At 46.6% G+C, this 7616-nt stretch overlaps 1 non-coding gene across 1 annotated transcript; it reads right to left on the bottom strand.

Annotated features, from left to right (window-relative positions):
* Positions 1–2265: 2265 nt before the first annotated feature.
* TRNAW-CCA (transfer RNA tryptophan (anticodon CCA)) lies at positions 2266–2338 on the bottom strand. The gene has a single exon. It is a non-coding gene; the product is annotated as a tRNA-Trp (tRNA).
* Positions 2339–7616: the final 5278 nt, after the last annotated feature.

The raw sequence follows: 7616 nt of genomic DNA, 5'->3' as shown, positions 1-7616 counted from the left end.
TGATATAACAGACTTTCCTTCAGAGTCTTTTGAACCATGTTGTTCTAGAAACATGATGGGGCCAGCTGTCAGAAACACCTAGGCTTTTCTGGTTTTTGGCCCTTGGCAGCTGTGGGGTTTTTGGACCATCATCTTACTTCTTGGAAGATCACCTCTCCAGCTCTGAATTAACAGAATCCTGCTAAATCTTCCCCAGACCTCTCTCTGCTGTGATACTCAATCGATCCTTTCACCTTATAGCATATTTTCAACTCATGGTTCAGGCATTTGTGGCCATTAAACTAAAAAAAAAAAAAATAAGATGATGCTAAACTCTTCCATTTAGTTCTGAACAGCTATTGGACTCTAAGGAGATCAAACCAGTCAGTCCTAAAGGAAATTAGGCCTGTATATTCATTGGAAGGACTGATGCTAAAGCTGAAACTCCAATGTTTTGGCCACCTGATGCGAAGAACTGACTCATTGGAAAAGACCGTGATGCTGGGAAATATTGAGGGCAGGAGGAGAAGGGGAAGGCAGAGGATGAGATGGTTGGATGCCATCACAAACTCGATGGACATGAGTTTGAGCAGGCTCTGGGAGTTGGTGATGGACAGGGAAGACTGGCTTTCTGCCGTCCATGGGGTTGCAGAGTTGAACACAGCTAAGCAGCTGAACTGAACTGATAAGTTCTAACCAGCCAGTCCTATGGGCTTCCCAGGCGTTGCTGGTGGTAAAGAACCCACCTGCCAATGCAGGAGACCTAAGAGACGTGGGTTTGATCCCTGGGTCAGGAAGATCCCCTGGAGGATAGCATGGCAACCCACTCTAGTATTCTTGCCTAGAGAATTCCATGGACAGGAGAGACTGGCGGGCTATGTATGGTCCATGGGGTCGCAAAGAGTTGGACACGACTGAATGACTTAGCGCTCATGCACAGCCAGTTCTATAGGCAGTGGTTTAGAATAACACTTTTTTAGATGAGGAGAATTCATTTCTCCAAAGACTTAGGTGTTAATACTGTAGTGTTTATAGATTGGCAGAGAAAGCAAGGGAGAGCGTGGGAAGGAAGTGGTGAGGGCAAGGTGCCCAGAGTCCCTCTGAGAAGTAAACAGCGGTCAGCACCGGTCTGGGGAAATTTCTCTCTCAGGCCCTGTGAACAGAGCTGCACGCTAGAGTGATTCCCCAGTACCCCTTCCAAAAATGCCCTGGGGGCCTCCACTGGGACCAGTCCTGACCTTGACTGACCAGATGGTTCGCATCACATAGCCAGGAAGATTCAATCTCTCTCCCCCTTTCTCTCTCTCTCCTTTTGAAATGAAATTTCAACTTTCCAAGCAGGAATCCAGCTTTTCAAGCAGGAAAACTGTGAACAAAGCTTGGTGCAAATCCCAAATCTCATCCATATACAAACTTTCAAAATTTTTTTTTTCTTAATGCAGGCAAATCAGATTTCCAGAGCAACAGTGCATCCATCTGCTTGCATTCCCTGACCCAGCAGGGCTACTCACAGTTTAACTGTTCCAGGGGCCTTTCCATACACCTTCTCTAATCCCCAGGCTTCCCTGGTAGCCCAGTGCATAAAGAGTCTGCCTGCAGTGCAGAAAATGCAGGAGATGCAGGTTCAGTCCCTGGGTCGGGAAGATTCCCCTGGGGAAGGAAATGGCAACCCACTCAGCGTTCTTGCCTGGAGAAGTCCATGGACAGAGGAGCCTGGGGGGCTACAGTCCATGGGGTTGCAAAGAGTCAGACATGGCTGAAGCAACTGAGAAGAGCAGAGCAAAATTGAGAAAAACTATTCTCCAGCTACACCCAAGGTTTACATTCTATACTTTGGGGAAATCTGAGAATATAGACCAGTGAGGCAGGTGAAGAAAAAGGAAACCATGGACAGTGGCACGAGCCATCCAGGGACCAGTCTCCAACAAGGGCGTCTGGGTGTGCAGAGGTCCTGCACGCGCCTGAAAGCTGCTTTAAACCAGCCTGTACTAGAGCCAGTAAAGGTGCGAGATGCAAAAGCACCACACCAGCATCCTCACCCTGCTTCCACCGTACAGATGACTGAGCACACAGTGGCCTGCACAGGGTGCTCCGAGGGGCTTGGGAGGGACCACCGTTCCTGTGTTCTTGCTGCAGAACAGCCTTCCCTGCAAGGCCTGAACTGTAACCATCCATCACTCACTCCCTTTACTCAAGCACTGCCCTCTTTCTAGCTTTGTTTGTTTGTTTGTGTACCGAATCTTAATGGCGGCATGCGAACGCTTAGTTGCAGCACGTGGGATCAAGTTCCCTGACCAGGGATGGAACCTGGACCCCCTGCATTTGGAGTGCAGAGTCTTAGCCCCTGGACCATCAGGGAAGTCCCTCCCTCTAGTTTTTATTCAAATTATAAATGTGCCACACTCACTCCCTGGTACTTTTCTATGCATAAGTCTACTAAGTGGAACCAAAAAGCAGGACAAGCCGGGGAGGATGGAGACCAGGTAGGAGGGGGAGATGGTATCTCAACTGCACAGAACCTTTCCCTACACCAAAGATTTGCTGGGTCCAACCCCATCCTTTTGACATGCACTTCACCCCCAATACAAGGAAAATTCTGAGCCTGTGGGTATGTTTTCGTGAATTATTAAACCATCTTTCCAAGACAGTCTAGATTGGAAAACACTGTGGCAAAGGAAAGACACCAAGTGAGCAAAACAATGTAAAACATCTCACATGGCACATATCACTTAATAGATGTTCAATAAATAAATGTTTCTTTCCTTCCTTTCCTAGAGTTGCAGTATCTCTAGTGTATTAATTTTTCTGCATGGGGTTGCATTCTTCAGAAGTATAGGTTTCATGTCTGGAATGATGGGAAATACCAAGTAAAGTTCATAAAACATCGATCTTAGGAGGGAAATGACATCCATGGGTATCAGGGGATCTCGTACCTGTTGGCTAGATCCAACTTATAGTTTCATAAGAGGTGGAAATTAAAGAAAGTCCAGAGGGTTGAGACGGTTACTGACAAGAAAAGCATGACTGTATGTTCAGACCTGAATCACAAAGGCTTCTAGGAGACAAGGCAGCACCTCCAGCTCAGGAAAACTGGGTGTGTTCTAAGCCGCCGAGGACCACACGGATTGCATTTCCAACGTGTGTTCTGTGATATGCCTCTCAAAATGAAACTCCATGTTCCACGGGGCGGGGAAGACAGAATAATCATATAAGTTCAGAAGGTCCTGAGTTTAACTGATTTTTATATCAAGGTTTCTGAGGCCCTTTACTGTTTTAGGACTCAAGGTTGATTTCCTAACGGAAGGGTTTCTTGGAAAAATCTCAAGGACCAGTGTGTTCTTTATGATCCACACATGCACCAGCATGAAAATCAGGCTACCATGATTCTAACTGCAGGTCTGCCACTGTCTGGCTGTGTAGGACACCACAAGCCACTTAACCTCCTTGGGTCTCATCTTCCTTGTCCTGCTGAGTTAAGGAGTCAATCTAAGGTGTTCATATCTTTAGGATTCAGTGTCTATCCCAGAGTCAGGGTTGACCAGAAACCTTGAATTTCTCAGGGTAAAAAGCACAACCTCAGAACAGCAGACCCCTCAGAGGGCTGCCTGGTGCTTTCTCCCCTTGACCAGACCTTAGTCCTGAACTCATTATTCATCATCGCTGCACAGCTCTGGTCCCTGGCAGTGATACACGCTGACCTGAGTGCCTGCGGCAAGCTCACCCAGCCCCAGATTCTGCCCGGTCTGGTTCTACCTCTGTGACTCACTCATCTCCATCTGTGACACTTGAGTGTTCCCCAAAGTCATCCCACCGTGCCTGGGGTCACGTGTCCTGTGTTCAGAGCTCACCAGACCTCACTGGCAGCTCCACCCATTATGTCCTAGGCAGTTTTCTTTTGGATGCTGATTTTTTAATTTCCAAATCATTTGATTTGTTTCTTATATCTTCCTCTTTTTTCCCACCAACACTGGCCAGTAGTTTTGCCTTTTTCTCTTTCTTCCCCAAATGGCCACTTTCCTTCTTCTCATCCTCTCACTGCTCTCTGTGGCTTCCCTGTAGCTTTCAGGGCAAAGGTTGCCATTGCCCTTTCATGTTAGGACCCTGAAATCCAACCCTCCTTTCCATGTTGCTGGTGGCGTTCTGTGGTCACCCCATTGTGTGCACACATATGATTTGCTCTATGGCTGACATTTTACATAATTTTCTTTTATGAGTTGCATTTGTGTCCTAATCTTGCAGATTGGAAGCACTATACCTTGAGTTACACATATTGCATGTGTCTGACCATCCCCTACATCAGCCAAATTCCTCCTCCGAAAGATGAGCTCCCTAATTTGGTGGTCAAAACTGCTATCCTGTTCATAGTCATGGTCACGGGTAACAGCAGCATCTGCATCCTTGCCTGTACCCCCACCAGCTTTCCAGCTCTTTTAGATACCTCCTTTATTCACCCTGTCCCAGCTTTCTAGCTTGATCTAATCACTTACAGCAGCATTCACTGGGATAATCCCAAAGTCAAGAACTTCTTGCAGGGCAGGAAGAGAGACTCAGATGTAGAGAGCAGACTTGTGGACACAGCTGGGGAAGGAGAGGGTGGGACGAACTGACAGAGTGGCATTGAAACCTATACACTAGCACGTGTAAAATGGATAGCTAGTGGGAAGTTGTTGTATACTACAGGGAGCTCAGCTTGGTGCTCTGTGATGACCTAGAGGGGTAGGGTAGAGGGGTAGGAGGGAGGGTCAAGAGGGAAGGGATTTTTGTATACATATAGCTGATTCAAGTTGTACAGCAGAAACTAACACGACATTATAAAGCAATTATCCTACAATTAAAAATAAAAGAAAAATCATTTTAAAAAAGGAAAGAACCTCTGGGTCCTCAGCTCCCACCAGATCCTTACTAGCCTGTTTCCATTGTGAGGTTTGTGCTCCTCTTCCTCGGCAGCTAGATGCTTTTTGGTGAGTGCCCAAGCTGATTTCACTAGCCTCTGTGTATTGTTGGGCTGGTAAGAGACAGAACCCCAACTCAAGCTAGTTTAGTTCTAAAGGGGAATTCATAGACTCAAGAATCTAAGAGAAATTTTGATGATGAGATTCAGCTGAGCCTGAGAATAAACTGGAACAAAAGGTCTGAGTGGCCCCCAGACTGTCTGCATCTCTTGTCCTACTTAGGTCATCAGTTTGAGTCTCTCTGCTTGACGACCAGCATCACCCCATGCCAGGAAATGTGATTTCTGTGCTCCTAGGTTTTACACTTTAGTGCTGTGTGTGTGTGTATATGTGTGCAGCCAAAGCCATATTTCCATCAGCTCCTAGGTGTGAACTTGGGACTTGACCACTAGGAGCCCCGGAGGTCACACTTGGCCAGGGAGAAGGAGTGGGCACAGTGGGTCTCCTGCCTGGAGTAGTGATGACATCACTGCTCGGATGCAGGGGCGAGATCTCGCAACAGCTTGGTTCCTGAGACAGAGAACAGGTTCAGTGGTAGTGACATACACAGGTGGTTTCTGGTGCATTCTCAGGTTCTTCTGCCAGCTTTTGTTGAGGCCTGGGTGAGGAAGTGTTCATTTTACTTAACTGATAGGCTTGGTGAGCATCTGACACACCTCAGTGCTTTTGACACTGAGATGATTAACCGCGTGGCTTTGGGTCTCCAGTCCCAAAACCCAGGCAGGAACCAGCTTGGATCTGACTCTCCAGCCCTAAAGAGGATCCGGCCAGAGCCGGAGCGAGAAGAGCAGGGGCTGTTTCCAGGAGACCGAAGTGGCTGGCGGGCAGCTCCTCAGAGTCCTCAACCCGAGTCTCCTGGACCCCACAGGGCCCATCCACCATCTTCCATGTTTCTTCTCCTGAGCCCTGGGGGACATGCTTTCTCTTGCCGAAGGTGCAACACTCTGTCAGTAAAACTTGCCCTGGTTTCTTTTTTGTGCTATTGTTTTCTTTGTGATTATCAGCTGCTGCTGAGGTTATGTTATTTTAGGAAGGTCCTTGGGAGTGGTCATTACATAACTGCCCCAGCTGCCACCCAACAAGTCAGAAATTGTTAGGGATGCTCACCTCCACCCAGTGGTTCTAGTACAACAAACAGCTTCTCATCTCCGCCCCCGCGTCCCTCTCCCCAGTTCCTCCCTCTGGGTCCCCCGCTGGGCTAGTCACATGCCTGCTGACTTTCAGCTGAATTTCATCACATGGGAGATTGATTCATCTGAGTTGAACTCCCAAGTTTCCTTCACCTTTGACACCATTCTTTTGTGTACCTTGAACTTCTTTTCAGATAAATTATGATGATGACTTTGGTCAAGTTGAGTGTCTCCTTCTTTGACTTTCTCATGGGATCTTTTCTGAGGACCTTGTTTGCCCATGTGCCCTAGATCCACAGACCCACACACCCCCAACCATGACCACCTCCATCATCTCCACTTGACCGATTTTCCCTCTGGGCTTCTCTCTCCCTCTTTCCCTCCATGGATCTAAACCATGAAAGCTCGTCCTTGCCCGCCTGCAGATTATCTTCTCCTTCTTGTCCTTTCTTCTTCTCATGCTTTCCCCCAGCTGCTTCCTCAGCATCCCTTAAATTTCCTCAGCATCCACTGATCTACCCTTGTTCCTGCGCAAAACTTGTCTTGCAAGCTTTGTCCTCTGTCTCCCAAGGAGCAGTCTCCTGCCTGCCTCCCAGCAGATGCCACCAGCCCTGTGTTTCATTTCCCCTCTCACTCTGGGCCCATCTCCACTGTGGCCTACATATGAGTCGTTTATATAAATGTAACTTCCCTCCACCCAGAGATTACCACAGCCTTTTTTTTTTTAAGTCAAATCATAGATATAGGTACTATGCTTGAAACACCGTTCTCAACAGCACCATTGAATTCAGACAGTTTCCTCTTTTCTCTTGTGTTTTTGAAATAACAAGAGTATCTTTTGGGGGGGGGGTGAAAATAATACATGGCAGCAATAGAAAATTGGCAATTGAAACAACTTTTTGTTGTACAATGTATCATTTCTGTTGTTTGAAAGATAGTTTTTTTAAAGGAATAGTTGTAATTATATTATATATACAATTATGTATCCTCCCATTTTCACTTAATATTAAGATTTTCCAGATATTCATTGAGTGTTTTGTGTGTGAAGGATTGTTTCAGACCCTGGGGATACAATGCTGCCCATCCTCTTTGACAGTGTGGTCTAATGTGAGAGGTCTAATGTCAAAGTTATGATACTGTATAGACAGCACAAAATCTTGTCTTGGAAGGGGTGGTCAGGGAAGGTCTTCTCCCCACCTCTCACCTCGTGAAGTGAGATCCCAGCTAAGACAGAAAGAATTAGCAGGGGTTACCTGGGAAGATTCTTCTACGTACAGGGAATAACATGCATGCAGCAAGGAGGAGAAGGGCACAAGAGAAGTGTAAATGCTGATTCTAGAGAGGCAATAACAGATGGTATGAGCCAGGTTATTGAATGTGTATTTTATCTCAAGAGAGCCGGACACTTCCTTTTGAGTCTAATTAGATTTTCCCATAAGACAGCTGTAATTACAGTAGTGAAGCAGGGATCATCTCTTTTGTCTAATTATTAACTCTTCATGATACACCTTTTCTTGATAATGGAGATTCACAAGTGGAGGTACCATCACTTACT

Source organism: Capricornis sumatraensis, chromosome 15, assembly GCF_032405125.1.
Source record: "Capricornis sumatraensis isolate serow.1 chromosome 15, serow.2, whole genome shotgun sequence".
NCBI lineage: Eukaryota > Metazoa > Chordata > Mammalia > Artiodactyla > Bovidae > Capricornis > Capricornis sumatraensis.
The sequence above is the reverse complement of the archived record's forward strand: the minus strand, read 5'-3'. Positions and strand labels throughout refer to the sequence as shown.